The 17,092-nt window shown below is 38.9% G+C and overlaps 1 protein-coding gene across 29 annotated transcripts in view; it reads left to right on the forward strand.

The window, feature by feature from the left end:
* Nucleotides 1-17,092, forward strand: part of PPFIBP1 (PPFIA binding protein 1) — a 173,431-nt gene that overhangs the window by 44,319 nt on the left and 112,020 nt on the right. For 19 of the 29 annotated variants that reach the window (XM_045464413.1, XM_045464422.1, XM_045464419.1 and 16 more), the window contains one exon: nt 11,389-11,483. The gene's annotated coding sequence lies outside the window, so the exon portion shown is untranslated. Of the gene's footprint in view, nt 1-7,716; nt 7,784-11,388; nt 11,484-12,577; nt 12,739-17,092 lie in introns of all 29 variants that reach the window. The other 10 variants (XM_045464428.1, XM_045464406.1, XM_045464417.1 and 7 more) reach the window with 3 other exon arrangements.

Genomic DNA, 17,092 nt, shown 5'->3' on the forward strand with positions numbered 1-17,092 from the left:
TGCCAATACTATGTGTTTCTTTACCAAGCTCATCTCTTTCAACCTCTTAAATGTGTTACGTGTTCCAGAGCTTCTGGAAACTTACCTTGTCAGTAACCACTTATAAACAGATGAAGCTCCCCCATGAATGAGCCCAGGCTCTTTCCTGAACTTTCCAGCCCCTTTTTTCCAATTACCTCGGATGCATTCACCCATGGTTCCAGGGCATTGTGATCTCAATGCGATCAGAGTTTAATTATCATTGCTCCCCTTCCCCCCCATCCCAACACATACACTTGATTTTATATTCTCTTCTGAATTCCCTGTCACCACAAGTCACAAACCATAGAGTCATCATTGACTTCTGTTCCTTCATGACTGATGAGTGTCCTAAATGCTTTTCTCAGCTTTCCTCTCCCTGTCACTGCCAAGCTCAGGCCTTCAGGAACCAGTAGCTGCACCCCTGCGGCAAATTCATCCTCTGATGTTGCCTTCAGGAGGAGCTTTTTGAAGTGCAAATTTCATTGTTTTCTCCTGCTTTAAAACCTTCTGCAGTATCTCTAAACTTTTGAGCCAGGGTACTGCTGTCATTAAATTTGTGAGCCTCTCCTCCAGTACATGTACTTATTATATAATTAACATATACATTATCACACTAACATATTAGATATTGTAAACACAAAAGTAGGAATTCAAAGACATAAAACTATGTTTGGAAAATAGTTTTATCTTCATTAATGTTCAGTGTTCTAATTTTTGGCATTTTTTTTCTGAGTGATAATTTTAGTGAGAATAATATGATTGCATTTGCTGCCTTAGTTTAAAAAATCTATTTCCACTTTGTGATACACTAATTACGCTGTTTCTAGTTCAGTTTATTCATATACTTATTTTTTCAGTTGTCATCATTGAAAAAGTTAGTTTATCTCAAGTACATGCGGATCCAAATGGGAGACATGCATTGTTGACTGCTTGTTCATTTTTATCCATCAGCTGCACAAAGGTTTGGTTGAAATCAGCCAGTAAATTGTAACCTAGTGCAGTATTCAGAGTGGTTAAGAACAGACCTTCTAGGGTTCAGTTATGTAGATTAGAATCCTGTCTTGTTTATTTACCACATTGGAATTTGTATAATCTGTGTCTCAGTCTCTCTATCTCTGAAATAAGATTATTGTAATAATTATAGTCTCTGCATCAGGGATAGTGTTAAAGACTGAGCGATTAACACACATCGAGCCCTGAGAACAGTGCCTGACCCAATAAACAGTAAGCCCTCAATACATGGCAACTATTATTTGCCCTTTTAAGAAAGAACTTCAATCATTTCTTTATGAAAGAATGGGAACATGCTGTGTTTTCCTATTTTTAATAGGACTTTAAAAACTAAAAGTCCTAATTTTGTAAGTTGTAAGGCAGATTAGAAAATTCTGTGTCTACATTTTTAGAGAGTACAGATAGGAGCAGTTGATGGATGTGACATTATTTGCGAGGAAAATGTCATAATGATGGAAATATTTTCAAACTTCTGTTTTCCGAATGCACATGTTTCTTTGAGAAAACTTTCTCACTGTGACAATGTCATCTTTAGAGGGACAAGGACTACTGTATGGTTGTGTGGTTTGAACAAGTAGAGGTATCAGATTCACGAGTTTATGTTCACTTGTGCTTATTACCTTATTGATACTATCATCCATCTGTGGGTCCTATAAAACCGCTTGTCCATTTCATGGAGGTTGTTTTGGTTAAATTATAATAACATAATCCGTCCATCCACATGCCTGGGTATATGTAAACTGTAATACTTTGCAGTCGTTGGCAGGACACCAGGAATGGAGGATGCCTCATGGCAGTGGAGCTCCCAGGCTTCCTTCGGAGACCTCTTTTGTTTTGTGTGACTAGCTGGCTTCAATCCATTCATGAAATTACTAGTAAAATCTGGTCTTCCTTCCTTAGAAATAGGAAGTCTGGTGTTATCTACCGTGCAATGGACATAGTTGGCATGGCCCACTGACCATGTCTTCTGATCCAACTGTTGAGGGCGCCATGTTGAGCTATAACTCCGCTTTTGTACTCACTGCCCCTCAGTCTAGAAGCCTCTCCTCCCTATTCCCCATGCACTATCATCACCTCAGTTATTCTTGTGCTCAGGTCTAAATGTTTTATTTAGGGGTAGAGTATAGATATTTTGAATTCTGTTGTTTTCACTTGAAGGTGTATTTTGTTTCTCCATGGTCTTCAGTATGACGTTTACTGTCCCTTTAACAGTGGATATTCAAATATTTCCAGTTACTTACTGTTATGTAGGATTCCGTTATGAACATCTTTTTGCATATTACTTTTTGCTTTAGGCACATATTTCCTGCAGATAAATTCGTTGGAGGAATTACTAACTCTTACTGCAATAGAGCCTAAATGCTTTCCTAAAAGATTCATATTAAATATAGTGCCGCTAACAATGAATGACCAGCAATTTCACTACAGCATTGAAACTGAGCATTGGGCATTTTTGCTTGGTATATGTAAAATGGTAACTTGGGGCTGCTAAATAGGCATTTTTGTTACCATTGCAAATAAAATTTTTCCTATGTTTTTGTTAATATTTTTTTTTCCCGTGAGACTGGGGTTTGGATTTATTTTTTTCTTTAAGGTGTAAACACTTAAATTTGTATTATATAGTACATAATAATCATTTCCTTTATCCAATATGGAGTTTCTATTAACTTCTCTAATAAAAAGACTGCTGTAATATTATTTTGCCCATTTGTCGAATGGGAAACTTAGGTTAAGTAATTTGATCATGTAGCCAAAAATTTAAACCCAGGCTGATCTGTCCCATATTCTACACTGTTAGTCATCATGCTCCCTTTGGCAGAAATACTCTTTATTGTAAAATTATAAAATATAGGGGCGCCTGGGTGGCTCCATCGGTTAAGCGTCCGACTTCAGCTCAGGTCATGATCTCACGGTTCGTGAGTTCGAGCCCCGCATCGGGGCTCCAAGCTGACAGCTTGGAGCCTGGAGCCTGCTTCAGATTCTGTGACTCCTTCTCTCTCTGCCCCTCCCCCACTCGCACTCTGTCTCTCTCAAAAATAAATAAAACGTTAAAAAAATTAAAAAGAAAATTATAAAATATAGATAAGCAAAACAGGAAAATAAAATCACATTCATCTGAAATTCTGCCATGTAGAGAATACCACTGTGAGCAGGTTGGAGTATGATCGTGTATCCAGAGAAAGGCAGAAGACCCAGCAGGGACCCTGGGCGTGGGGGAAGTTTTGAAAAAACGTGTGTACCTCTCTTTTCATCCCACACACCTCACCCCTGTCTAAAGATATGGACTGGTAGACTACTGTAGGCTCAGTGATGGAGGAGAAGGTGTTGAAAACCATAGACAGTATCCTTCCTGACGTTTAATGTATATGTTTACAAAAAATGGATCAACTAATACATCATGAATGTCCTGTGTCATTAACCATTGGTAATCACCTCTACAACTTTGGCCTGCTTAATAGTCTGTGTGATGGATATACCTCAGTGGCACTATTGTTAGACATTTAAATGGTTGCCATTTTTTTCTTATAAATAATATTGTGAATATTATATATATAAATTATTTGCTCATTTGCCCAATTTATTTACTTTAGCTTAAATAATATGACACGCTAGGTCAAGGGCTAAAAGACTTTTCGGGCTTTTGTAAACCATTGCCAGTGCCATTCTACCCTGGAAAAAAGCGTCTTCCAATGTGGCTCTGTTACAATAAGAAAGCAGGCCAAGAAAGAGAGAGAGAGGTTTTTTTCTTTTAATAATTTCTTAAAATTCACTAGCTTAATTCTTAGGACATGTCAGTTAACCCACATGTATTTCTAAAATACACGTGATGCAGAGATCATGGCCCTAGTCTGACAGTGAAAATAGATTGATTCTGCATGGGGCAATTTAAGGGAAAGAGTCCTTACTGTTCTGCTGGGTCAGCAGTGACAGAGTTCATTAGAGGCCAGCCTACTTTCCAGAGCTATGATGAGTGCCCTGGGGTATGTTGGTTCATAGAGTTCTACTGCCATGATAACGTGTTATATACCAATGGACTGAAGTCATTGTTTGTATTCAAACAATTACTATACAAATTCACATTAGTTCAGAATGCTCTTTAAGAATGCTTGTGGGATCAGAGTGATTTTTTGAGTGATATTTGCGGTAACACGTTAGTTAATGATATAGGTAGAAGTACTTGGTTCTATAACATTTCTTGGGTATGGGGGCCAAGATTTTAGGGCCGTGCAGTTGTTTCTCCTACACCTTCAATAGGGATAGAACATATTTCAGAACATTTATAGAATATTTTTCCCACTGAGGACATGACTGACTATAATCAGCAATCTCTGATTTCTATAAAACTATGCTTATGCTCCAAGAAATGTGTAAGTAATGGGAATGTCTACTCTAAACTTCCTGCCCAAAATTTAATTGAAGTCAACTGTTTAAAATACATTGTTGGGTAAAATTCACATTATAGCCCATAATATTTGTTATGTAAAGTTGGAATATATTGTTATGTAAAATTTAACTTCAGCCCATGATAGTTTTTGTATGAAAAAGTGTTTGCAACAAAGGACAGTTGGTGTGTTAGGAAACTGAGCCATGTTCATTCCTTCACCCTCGCCCCACTGTCTCATGTCGCAAGCAACTGTGCATGTTTATTTTTATATAAAACTTCATGGCAGGCCTTAGTCATTTCAATCAATTCAGTCAAAACTTTCAAAGAATAACAACTTTTGAATTCCAAAATTGCTTAGAATCTTTGAGTTAGAATCTTTCTGTGGGAAGCAAAAAAATAATTTGCCAGCGTTGGCCAAGAAAGCTGTGCATGAAAATGTTAAAATAAAAAAAAATAAAAAAAAAGGCAAGCCATTACTAAACGCTACAAATATGATTGTGAAGCAACATGTTAATTTAAAACCATGTGGGCTTTATTTGATGTAATAAGGCAGTACACACTGCAAATACTGAGATCTTGGAACCCTACTGGAAATCTGACTACATTGAATTTGATGTTGGCTTAGAAAATGGGTTCACTGAAGATTTTGGCACATCAGAGATTATCAGATTATCCACTCAGCTAGTATTTACCGCGTGGTGCTCGGTATTGTGAGAACACTGTATGATGTACACTGAACCCTTTTAGAGCATAAGGATGGATTCCAAGCCATTTGTCCAACCTCAGATTTGCAAATATACTACAATATGTAATTTCTTCAACTCTTTAGTGTCTATTTTTTTGGCTAAGAGTCTTCCCTTTCTTGTACCGCTTAACTTGATTTTTACTTCTATCATTAGCCCTAGCCTTGAGCTTTTTTTTCTGAGCATCCCAGAAAGAAATAAGTTTTAAGTCTGTTCATATGAGTTACTTTATAGGCAGAACACAAAGCCGTGCTGGAATACGGATGTTTATGGTTGACTGGCCCTATGTAACTACCCAGACAGTCCACCCTTATGATTTAAATTGCTTCTCAGCTAAGCTAGTACTACTTGTCAGGGACCTTGAACCTAAAATTTGAAAATGCCAAGGGTCTATTTGAAAGAATCCATTCTTTGATAACAAAGTCTTCTTGAGGAGGCAAAATGCACTTCTGGAATATTTAAACAGTGAAAATCAATATGTGATTAAATGCCCAAATGAATGAATAGGTCGAAACACTCAATCCCGTTGGCAGTGAGAAAAGGAGAATACGAGAGATTTGATTGAGCAAGACAGGAGAATTGGCTACAAATACGGTTTTGAGCATGGTTAGGCATCAAACTAACTTGTTTGATTGTAACGCCTGCACTCTGTTTCCAGTCACAGGGAGCCAGGATTTTGGACATAGGCCTAAATAGCTCTGAAGTGCGTGGTGTAAACCTTTATCCCATTTGGGTACCCCTGCAACTTTAGGCTCTCTGTAAAGTCATTTTGGATCCTGTAATCTATGTCCTGTAGCACTTTCACACCTTTAATATACAGCTTTACTTTAGTCTTTTGAGTACCTCTTTCACCTGGGATTCTGGGGATCCAGTACTCACATGAAGTACAAATTATATCCCACAATATTGAACACAGAGATTTGGCCTTTGCCGTGGATGTGGTGTTGATAATAGAAGAGAAAATGGAGTACAGAGTGAGTATGGCTCAGAAGCAGGAATCACCTCTGTGATGTGAGAGGGAGAAACAGGCTATCCTTGTTACATGAAAGACTGAAAATAAAAGGGGGTAAGATTTGAACAGTAGCTAAGGGATAAGATGAGAAAGGTCTTGAATGTCAAAGTCAAGGATTTGGTCTTGACTCTGTAGACATTGTGAGCCAATGAAAGACTAGCCTGACTGAAAAGATGGCTATGACCATCTCTATCTAAATGTGAAGTTGGTGATGAGTAACTTGGCAGTACATATATTTTCCCTTTGTTTTATTTGGATTGTGTAAACCTGTCTTTCAGTACAAAAGAGCACTGGGTTACATTTAGGTGACACATTTCCTCCAGACATCCTGGTGAACTTCAGGAAGTGGTGGGGATGATTCACTAGGGGACGTCTTCCTGATCCATGCAGCAATTGGTATCTGGACACAGTTGTTCTTGCCAGGCTGTGAAGAAGTCTTTCCATAATTTCTGTGGATGTTTGCTCTGCCTTTTCCCAAGACTTGGGAAACCAAGCACAGGATGAGACTAGATGGGAACAAATTTGAAAGATTTAGGGTCCCTGGTAAGTCTTTATTCAGAAGGCTTTTTGAAAGTCCTAAAGTGTCTAGACAGGCCTTAGCTTACCAAGGGGAAGATAGACATTGGTCAGTTTGGTTCTTTGATTACCTTGGTTAGTAAAAAAAAAAAAAAAAAAAAAAAAAAAGAGTATTTTGGATTTTTATATTCCCCATACCCCCACGGTAAGCCTAATCTTAGAATCAGAAGATTCTTGCAAGTCTGTGGAAGTCCATTATATAAATATATATATTTATGATATATGTATATGTGATATATATATGTGTGATATATATCAGATATATCTGATATATACCTGATATATCTGATATATATGATATATCTGATATATATCTGATATATATATATATGATATATATATATATCTATCATGTATGTAAAGAAGTACCTTATTTTAGGTACCTTATCCTAAACTGTGCAGAGGTATACTTTACTGCCTTTTCCTAACATTTCTAACCTACAAACCTGTTGAGATTTCTTTTTATTATCTGTAACTTTTAAAATTATTATCAGTATAGCACAGAGATTAATAATACCAGCTCTGTACCCAAATTGCCCAAGTTCTGATCCTGATTTTTCCACTCAATAGCAATGTGACTTTGGGCAAATTATTTAACTCCCCTACCTCAGTTTCCTCATCTGTAATATGGAGATAATCATTTACTTTGAGCATTTTTGCCAGAATTAAATGAATGAATTCATTGTTCATTTACTAAAAGTAAAGCCCTTAGAATGGTCCCTAGTACATAAATTCCCAATAAATATTATCTATTATTGTAAATGAGAAAATTAAAGCAGCTAAAGGTCAAGTGACTTAGGTAGTTATCTAGCAAGATGGTTAAACCAGGATTAGTGTTTCTTATTTCAAGATTTAGTCAACTGAGTGTATTCAACTGGTCGACTGTACTATACTGATATAGAGACCAGAGGTCAGGAAATTTTTTCTTAAAGGGACAGATCAGTTAATAAGTATTTTATACTTTGCAGGACTTACAGTCTCTTCTACAACTACTCAGCTCTGTCATTGTGTCTTGCAGAAGCTGTAATTGATAAGGTATGGCTGTGTTCCAGTAAAACTTTATTTATAAAAACAGGTTGCAGACTGTTTGTGCAGACCTATGCTTCAGATGCTTAAGTTATACCTGAATAGAGACTTTGCATTCCATTTAGTTTTTAATCTATGAAATAGGTATTGCTGTGGGAAAGGAAGGCAGAAGAAAAAACAAATTTCCCTACAGCCCATTGACAAGTTCTTGAGACAGGCAGAGTGACATTCCTCTGCAAGCTCAGGTGCCTTGATGACACTTTGCTAGGGGCAAAAGGGAATCTGAACTTAACATTATCCTGACCCTCAGCATCCTGTAAGTCTGTCTACTTGAACATACAAAAAAAATCCTTTGGAAACCTCCTTTATGTCTGCCCGCCTTCCCCTCCCCCTCCCCATATATGTTGGCAGTCTTACTGCAAGCTTATGGCCCCCTGATATACATCTGAAGGCCCTCAGATGAGACCTTTTGAGTAATCAAAAGGACCGAGTTTTTACTAAACAGTAGTAAATGACCTTTTCCAAGCAATAGCTAGCCCCCTCAAGGTCCTGGAAACCTTGTTTCCAAATTCTTTGGAGGAGGCTTACCCCCTCCCAACTTGAAGCTATATAACCAGTCACCTGACGCAATTCCAGTGCAGCTCTTTCTGCCCATGGGTTCTGTCCCTGTGCTTTAATAAAATCACCTTTTTGCACCGAATCTCAAGAATTCTTTCTTGGCTGTAGGCTCTGAACCCTAACACCTCAAACTTGAAGCTATATAACCAGTCACCTGACCCAATTCCAGTGCAGCTCTTTCTGCCCATGGGTTCTGTCCCTGTGCTTTAATAAAATCACCTTTTTGCACCGAATCTCAAGAATTCTTTCTTGGCTGTAGGCTCTGAACCCTAACACCTCAAACTACAACCCAGGTATTATTATAATAAACAATAACTTCGCCTCCAAATGATTATGTTTAATGTGTTATTCTCAGTTGTGATGGTCATGCTTGAGAAGATCTAAAGGATTTAGAAAGTCACCAATAGTAATAAATGTGTTTTCCCATCTCAAAGAGATGTATAGAAGTTGCTGATGTAATGGCCTGGAGGATTTTTCTTAGAATTTGAAATCTGTGATTTGGGCAGGATGGTAAGGGTTGTTTTATTAAAAGAACACAAATACAGACTGTTGTTTGGTTTTTTGTCTTTTTTTTTGTAATTTCTGTGTAGGAAAAATATGTGAGTCAGATAACATGCTATTTGTAATTATCCTTGTCATTACACAACAGGTTTTTCTGCTAGGAATGTTGTTTGCATGGGTTTGGATGTTTTTCTGGCTTACTTTTCAGTTTAATAAAGTGTTCTTTTTAAATTAAACTTGTCAGTGAACCTTTTTTGTGAGTGGCTTTGTTGGTTAGTTCATATTTATAACTTACGTCTGTTTCTGAGGAAATGACTACATTCTCTTGCATTCGATCAAAACTGTGCAACAAAGGACATCTTTGACTTACTTAAACAAGGCTCATGATGGAAACTCAAAAAACCCAATGGTTCATGTTTATAAATGTTTTTATGTATTCAGTCTTGGTTGGGCCAAATAATCAGAGCTCTGTGCAGAGGGAGGGATTGAAAATACTCAGTGCTTCTCAATTGAATAGAACCGTCTGGAGCAAGTTCAGGGAACACTTTCTTACAATTCTCTTTAACATTTTTTTATTTTATATGTTTTGAATTGGGTCTTACAGAATATAGGTATGTATTTTTTTCTTCTCTTTAAACCCGTTCCACTGATTTTTCTGTCCTCATTTGTACCTGATAGGCCCTGACCTATGGTGAAGTCGAAACCTTGCACGTGTAATTTCTAGCAACGAGGCTCATGGGGATTGGGAAGGGGCCTGGGGACGTAGCTGACTCACAGAAACCCTCTGTGTCTTCCTCCCTGCTGGAGGCCTCTCTTTCCCCACCTCTGGAACATCCTCAGGTTGTCCCCACTGTAGTCTTGTCCCTCACTGTTGATCCCTTCCTTCTGCTGTTGGTTGCAGGGCGGGACTTGAAAGCGCAGGCGAGGCTCTTGCCTGCTCAGACCTGGGTTGACCTGGGCTCTGGGACCCCGCGTAGAACTCACATTCCCCCACAAAGGCCCTGTTAGAAATGGTGTTTTCTAACAGGATTTTGGTGTGATGATGATTTTATATCTGTTCGGTTATGAACTCATTGGGATTTTCTGTGCTAGTTGCTAATGTAATCATCAATTTCAGCCCTTTCATGAGCGCTCAAGGAAACCCCTTCCCTAACCCCAATCTTGGATCTGAGTCTACAACAGACAAGAGAGAAGCTGCTGTACTTGGTGCCACACGTCGCTCACTCCTGCCTTTCTCAGAAGCACCTATGGAGTAGGGTTCCTAAACACTCATGTGGAAAGCTGTTGACTAATACAACTGTTTACTTTTGGAGCACAGAGTAGTCTTAAAATTAGGCTGGCTTATGCGTGCATCATTAATCGCTTAAAATTCACCTGGATTGGTGTGTCTGTGTGGGTCATACATGAAGCCAGCTTTAGGGGAGACAGAATGGGCAGATGCTTACCTGAGTGGAGAGATTTCTTTAAGACAGCCACTATCCCCCATTCATACCTGAAATTCTGTTGTCAGTAATGCATTTTATTTCCGTGTTAAGCACCTGCCTCTTTTGAAGGTCTTTTTCAAATGCAAATGTCCTTAGGAAGGATATGCGTTAAGCTGTTTGAGCCACAGATCTGATCCTATTCTTTCCTTCCTTCCTTAAACATCTGGGGTCACTGGCTCCTCAAAAGGACAGATTAAAGAAGGAAGGAACCACACTGCTCCTTCATAATTTTATCCGGGACTGGCTCTAACTATATATAGATTTGAGAAACACATGTAAGGTAACATATCTGGTATTTAACTTGGAGATACTTTTGCTTTCTCATTTGAGTAGTGAGCACCTCTAAAGGAACTTCTGTTCCTAAATATTCCTTAACGACCAAAGTATGTTATTACTGTAATGGTGAGGATATACATGCCCATACATATAGTACTGGAAATTTTTTTTCTAAGTATTTATTATTTACAGGAGGTAAGGAAATCAGTCAAGTCTAATTGCAAGCCTAGAAAACGGTATATATGTTTCTGCCATATTGTCTGCATATTGATTGGTCTTGTTGGACAAGAAAATAATTTCCTTTATTTTTTTTAACCTTAGCCACCAAATATTGTCAAGTTATGATTTGTTCATTTACTCAACAAACATTCATAGAGTACCTAACATGTGCCAGGTACTTTGTGCTATAAAAATGAATGATGGTGGTTTTCTGCTGAAACTCAGGCTTCAACGAGTATTTGAGGTTGTCCAGCAACTGGGGAAGTAAGGAAGAAGGAGAAGGGAATGCTGGGGGAAAGGGGAGGAAAAAAGGGGGAGGAAGCAAAGAAAGAACTGGAAGGAAGTTAGTTAAATCTGTTGGTCCTTAACACATTTTCATGTTTTTAATTACACATGTGTTATCTAGTTTGATGCTCTTTGCTTACACAATACTTGACCATCTATAGGCTGTATTTTTTTTCTGGTGTGCTATAATTTGAAATTAATTTTATCTTTTTTATATTTGTTTCTTTTCAGTATAGAAGAATTTTATGGATCAGTTTGCTAAGAAGTACATGGAAAATTTGAAGAGCTGAAGAAAAAAAATCACTATTAAACTTGCTTTTAAAAATGTGAGTAAACTTTCTCCTCTGCATTGTTTATTTCCAACACTTGTAAAGCCTGTAATTACCTTTCTGTATATTGAGTGTGTAAATTTTTTCCCAGTAGTAAAGTTACTCGACTGTGTCCGTCTACTCATTAAGTCTGTGACAATTGATGACCCACCCCCCTCTGGAAAAGTTTTTCAATTCTAAAAGTGCTATGACTAACATAGGTGATTGTAGAATTTAGATGTGTTATGGCAGTCAGTGAGCAAATCTGGTTGGCAGCGAGAAGAAAAACACAGACCTGATAGCACAGAAAAAGCACCACCCTCTTCTCAATCCTTGATGGCTCTTTGTCCCACAGACCATCTCAGTGCTGTATTGAAGCCAGTGAGAATTTGGTCAACCCCTTAATGACCCTGTACGTTTAGAAACATGAGGTGTTTTCACATAAGCTTATTTACTCTCTTCCTCCCCGTTATTCTTGTTCAGTAATAATACTTAGCTATTTGTTGAGCATCTTCCAAGTGATAGGTACTTGATTCATTCAATGCAATCAGTATTCATTTAACAAATACTTTTTCAAGTGTTTGCAACGTGCCAGGCACTGCTCTGATATTATGATCTTATATTGTCATGGCAATCTTGCAAGGTTGGAGTTAACATTTCAGTGATCTGCGTGAGGATACTAAGGTTCAGAGAAGGGTAGGGAGTTTGCTGACCGGCACACAACTGTTAAGTGGCAAAACCCACTGTGTGAATTTGGTGCTGACATTTTTTGATTGGCCATATCCTATGTAAATGGTGTTTAAAATGCTTTTCTTGGCACTGCTTTTGGTAGGAGACTAGAACCTTCTGGGTTGTATTCTTAACAGGAATATGAGCCTAATCCTTCTAAAGTTTGGCCATAGTCACAAGGAAGGAAATTAGAGAAACATCCTCCCACTTTTGAGAGGTAGCTTTGGTACCTAGATGGGGAGTTAAGAGATAAAATGTTTAGTCCCAGACCTTCCATGGATTTCCTGTGTGTCCTTGAGATAGTTCACATACATGGGAAACAGTTACTTTTATTTATGCCAACTGAGGAGAGCCGACCAGACGTTCTCTGGGGTCTCTTTCAGTCAGCTCTTTATGGAAATAAATTATGAAGGAAAGTGCACAAATCATAAGTGGATGGCTTGAGGGAATAATTGTCACAAAATGGACACACCTTTGCAACAGCACCCAGATTAACAGAAAATTGCCGGCACCCCAGAACCCTCCTCTTCTAATGTTCCTGGAGGTAACTGATTCCATGATTTCTAATGCCATTGATAAGTTTGCCTGTTGAAAAAATTTGTGTGAATAGAATCATGTACTATATATTCTTTTGTGTCTGGCTTATTTTTCTTACTGTATTTGTGAAATTCTTCTACAGTATTGCATAAGTTTGTTTTATTTCATTCTCCTTGCTCTTAATGGTATTCAATTATATCTCTTTCTTTTTTTTTTTTTTTTTTTTTTTAATTTAACGTTTATTTTTGAGACAGGGAGAGACAGCATGAATGGGGGAGGGTCAGAGCGAGAGGGAGACACAGAATCTGAAACAGGCTCCAGGCTCCGAGCTGTCAGCACAGAGCCCCACGCGGGGCTCGAACTCACAGACCGTGAGATCATGACCTGAGCCGAAGTCAGATGCCCAACCGACTGAGCCACCCAGGCGCCCCTATATATCTCTTTTAAAGTTGCTGGACATTTAGGTGCTATCCAGTTTGGATGAATAACGAATAGTGCTTTGATGAATATTTTTGCACATATCTTCTGGTGTTTGTGTTTTGTTCAGAGACTACTCAGTGATTTAGATTCTGCAGATCTGGGGAGTGATGTTGAACTAAATAAATGTCTTTGAAAGCAGACAAGTTGATTTTAGGTAGCCAGGTGATTTGTTTGGCTCAGCCTGATGGTCCAAAGATGCTAGTCAGAAACAGATAAAGATGCTTTTGTATATTGCTCTTATAGATTGAGAGTGTGGCCAGGTGGAAGCCTTCCTTGATACGTGTGTGGTGTGTTAAGGCTTGCTCTTCTGGCAGAGAAGAGCTTTGGTTGGGTCCAGGAAATGGTTACAGAGGGGAAGAGGCAGTAAATCCAGAAAAGAGAGATGTCTAGGCAACCCTAGAAATGATTAGGAGATCTCATCAACCTGATCAAGGGCCTTAAAAACTGACAACCCAGGGGAAGAATCTGTATTGTGAGACTGAAGAGTTTGGGGAAATGAATAAAGAAATAAATAATGAGGGGCGCCTGGGTGGCTCAGTCGCTTAAGCTTCTGACTCTTGGTCTTGGCTCAGGTCACGATCTCATGGTTCATGGGATGGAGCCCCACATCAGGGGGAAAGCTGCTTGGGATTATGTCGCCCTGCCCCTCCCCCACCCACTTCCCTCCCCTGTTCTCAAAAATAAATAAACTTTAAAAAAAAAAAAAAGAACTATTGTTGCAGGCAGGCAGGCTGAATCTCAGAAGGAGCTCTCAAAGCATTTTCTGAACGAATTTATTCTAATGTTGGTCAAATTTCTTTTTAAGTCTAATTTTGTTTTGAGGAAGCTTTGAAAAACCAGTTCCTGCTGTATGAATCTTGAGCCGACCCGGACTTAATCAATAGAATTACCAAAATAGGAAACAAATGTATTTTCAAACAAATGTGGGGTGTGGGCGTGAGGGTCTTGCCGTGCGACCATTCTGTGTTCAGGTCACAGCTCCTGCCTCTTCTGACCGTCTCCGTAGGTTAGCTCTTTCCTCTGTAAAGTAGGGATATTAATGTGCTTACCTAATAGGTTTGCTGTGACAGTTTACTGCCGTAATGTCTGCAGTGTGCATTTGGGTGTGTTGTACGAAAAATGACAGCCATTATTCTTACTATTTTTCTGAATCTTCTTATGGATGTTGCCTGTTTGACTCAGTAGCTGAGAATTCGTAAGAGTTTTCAGGTGATTTTTTTAAAAACATAAGACTAGCTAGTTTCTTTTTTAAGTATGGTGAACACTAATAAGTATTTTCCGACTTGCCTCGCCTTAAACTGAAATCAGAGGAAAGATGAAAGGAAACATTTGTCCATGTGTTCTTGGCCAGGCCCTCCCCAGGGTGGGTCAGTGAAGACACTGTTGGTTGTTGGAACTCCTTTACTCGGTTAATTCAAGAAGCAGCCAGTGGAGCTGAGATTCATGGGGAAGTTGGGTCATTTCGGACAAAGGAAAATCAGAATTTTTGTTGGACTCTCAATTCTTGGCAGACATTTTGCAAATGTAAATAAGGTGTCCTTATTTACCAGGGGACTGTGGTGAGAGGCTCTGTGGGTGACTTACTACATACCACCACACCCAGTATATGGTATGCTTCCCAACTGGTTGTGGTTGGCCACGTCTTTTCACCCATTAGTGATTCTGTACTAGCTATTAAGACATATGGTATCGATTAAGCTTGATTTTGCCCTCGGTGAGATTATTTTTATAAAAAAAAATTTGTTTTAAGTTTATTTATTTTGAGAGAGGGAGAAATAGCTTGAGCAGGGGAGGGACAGAAAGAGAGGGAGAGAGACAGAAGCCCAAGCAGGCCCCTCGCTGTCAACATGGAGCCCGATGTGGGGCTTGAACTCACAAGCCATGAGATCATGACCTGAGCCGAAATCAAGAGTCGGATGCTCAGCCAGCTGAGCCACTCAGACGCCCCTGACCTCGGTGAGATTATGATCAAACAAATGAATACTCTAGTGTTCTGAAAAAACTTTTAGAGTGATTTGAGCAAGGAGAACAATTTACCCAAAACTCTGAAATTCTACTTCTGATTTTTCTAGTACTAGCTTTGGCACTTCTGGTATATCATTTGCCATGGGCCTCTGTTTCCTCATCTATAAAATCAGGAATAGTTTAGATTGGTACTTTGAGGCAGAGGGGAGTTCTGTGAATCCTCTAAATGTCATACCTAGTTTGGGAGTGTATTTTTTTTTTTTTTTTTTTAGGGAGAGTATGCAAGCAGGGGAGAGGGGCAGAGGGAGAGAGAAAATCTTCAGCAGACTTCACGCTCAGTGTGAGATCATTGACCTGAGCCAAAATCAAGAGTCGGTTGCTCAACTGACTGAGCCACCCCAGCGCCCCAATATTTATATTTTTCTAAATGCTAGATTCTTTGACAGGTTCATTCCAAGTCAGAGGATCCTTTGACAGCATATGTTGGTACTTACGATAGTAGATGAAGGAGCAGTTTTAAGATATGACCTAAGTTCACCAAATAGTTACTATCCATATCAGATAAAACATTAAATGACTAAAGTGAGGTAACTGATTTAAGGTTGTAAGAGTATATCTACATTTATTTTCACAGCAGCATTTGCTTTAACAAGCTCTAATACACATGCTCTATTCATGAAAGGGTGTATATATATATATATATCAACTACACAAATATATAAGACATGTATTTAAATATATGGCATAGCTAGATTATGAAAGCTGTATTTGGCTTTCTCTCATATCTCTATTTAAATTCCCACTTCCCACATTACATCTTTGGGAGTGTCACCCTGCCCCCAAAATTGGGTTTGTTTTGTTGTTCCTGATGTCAAAGCAAATATTTACTAAAAAACATTGAATAATTGTCATAGAAATTAAATATTGGATTAATTAAATTAATAAAATAAGTACCAAATAGTGTTATTACTTATTTTTTTAAGTTTATTTATTTATTTTGAGAGAGACAAGAGTGTGAGTGGGGGAGGAAGAGAGAGAGCGAGAGCGAGAGCGAGAGAGAGAGAGAGAGAGAATATCCCAAGCAGGCTCTGCATTGTTGGAGCCAAGCCCAATGTGGGGGTCGATCCCATGAACTGTGAGATCTTGACACCTGAGCTGAAATCAAGAGTTGTACACTCATCTGACTGAGCCACCCAGGTGCCCCTACTTATTACTTTTAAGTTCCGACCTCGATCCTCTTATACCCAGGGGTATCTACATGCAGCTGATGCAGGAGGGCATATAGGAAAGAATTAAACCAAAAACTTTGGGATGTTTGTACTTTCTGGCATTTAGATGTTCTGGCAACTGGCAAACAAGAAGTATCATTTGTCTCAGAGCCCAGGCAACACCCTTCTCTCTACATTGTGCCCATGGTTCTTGAGGTCACGGGATGGTGGTGGTGAAAGCTGTCTGGTTATGCCACTTTGGAGGCTGGATGGACCCAGGCACAGAAATGAGGTGGGGCCTCTCATCTGGCTTTGTTACTGCCCTGTCTTCTTCAGGCTGAGGAAGGCCGTGGGACTGTGCACTTTATTACTCAGGCCTGCTTATATAATCGCTGCACCTTGTCATGTAGTGGTTTCTGAACAGGCATTTTGTAGCCGCTGAGATGATGTTGCCCCTAAAGAAAAGCAGCCCCCGTAGCTCTGGCCCTTTGGGCTCTCTTTCTCCATACCCTGGTAGTCTTGTTCACTTTATCATATGGTGTTGATGTTTTCTACCTCCTGGGTGATTCTCAAAATACTGCTTGGGATTGGCAATCTTATTTGGAATCATGTGTCACATATGTGTTTTGTGTTTTATTGGTTCGTTATAACTTGAGACAATATGTAAATGAATTTCTTTCCATTAAAAGATTTTTATTTCCATTTTTT

Source organism: Leopardus geoffroyi, chromosome B4 (assembly GCF_018350155.1).
Source record: "Leopardus geoffroyi isolate Oge1 chromosome B4, O.geoffroyi_Oge1_pat1.0, whole genome shotgun sequence".
Taxonomy (NCBI): domain Eukaryota; kingdom Metazoa; phylum Chordata; class Mammalia; order Carnivora; family Felidae; genus Leopardus; species Leopardus geoffroyi.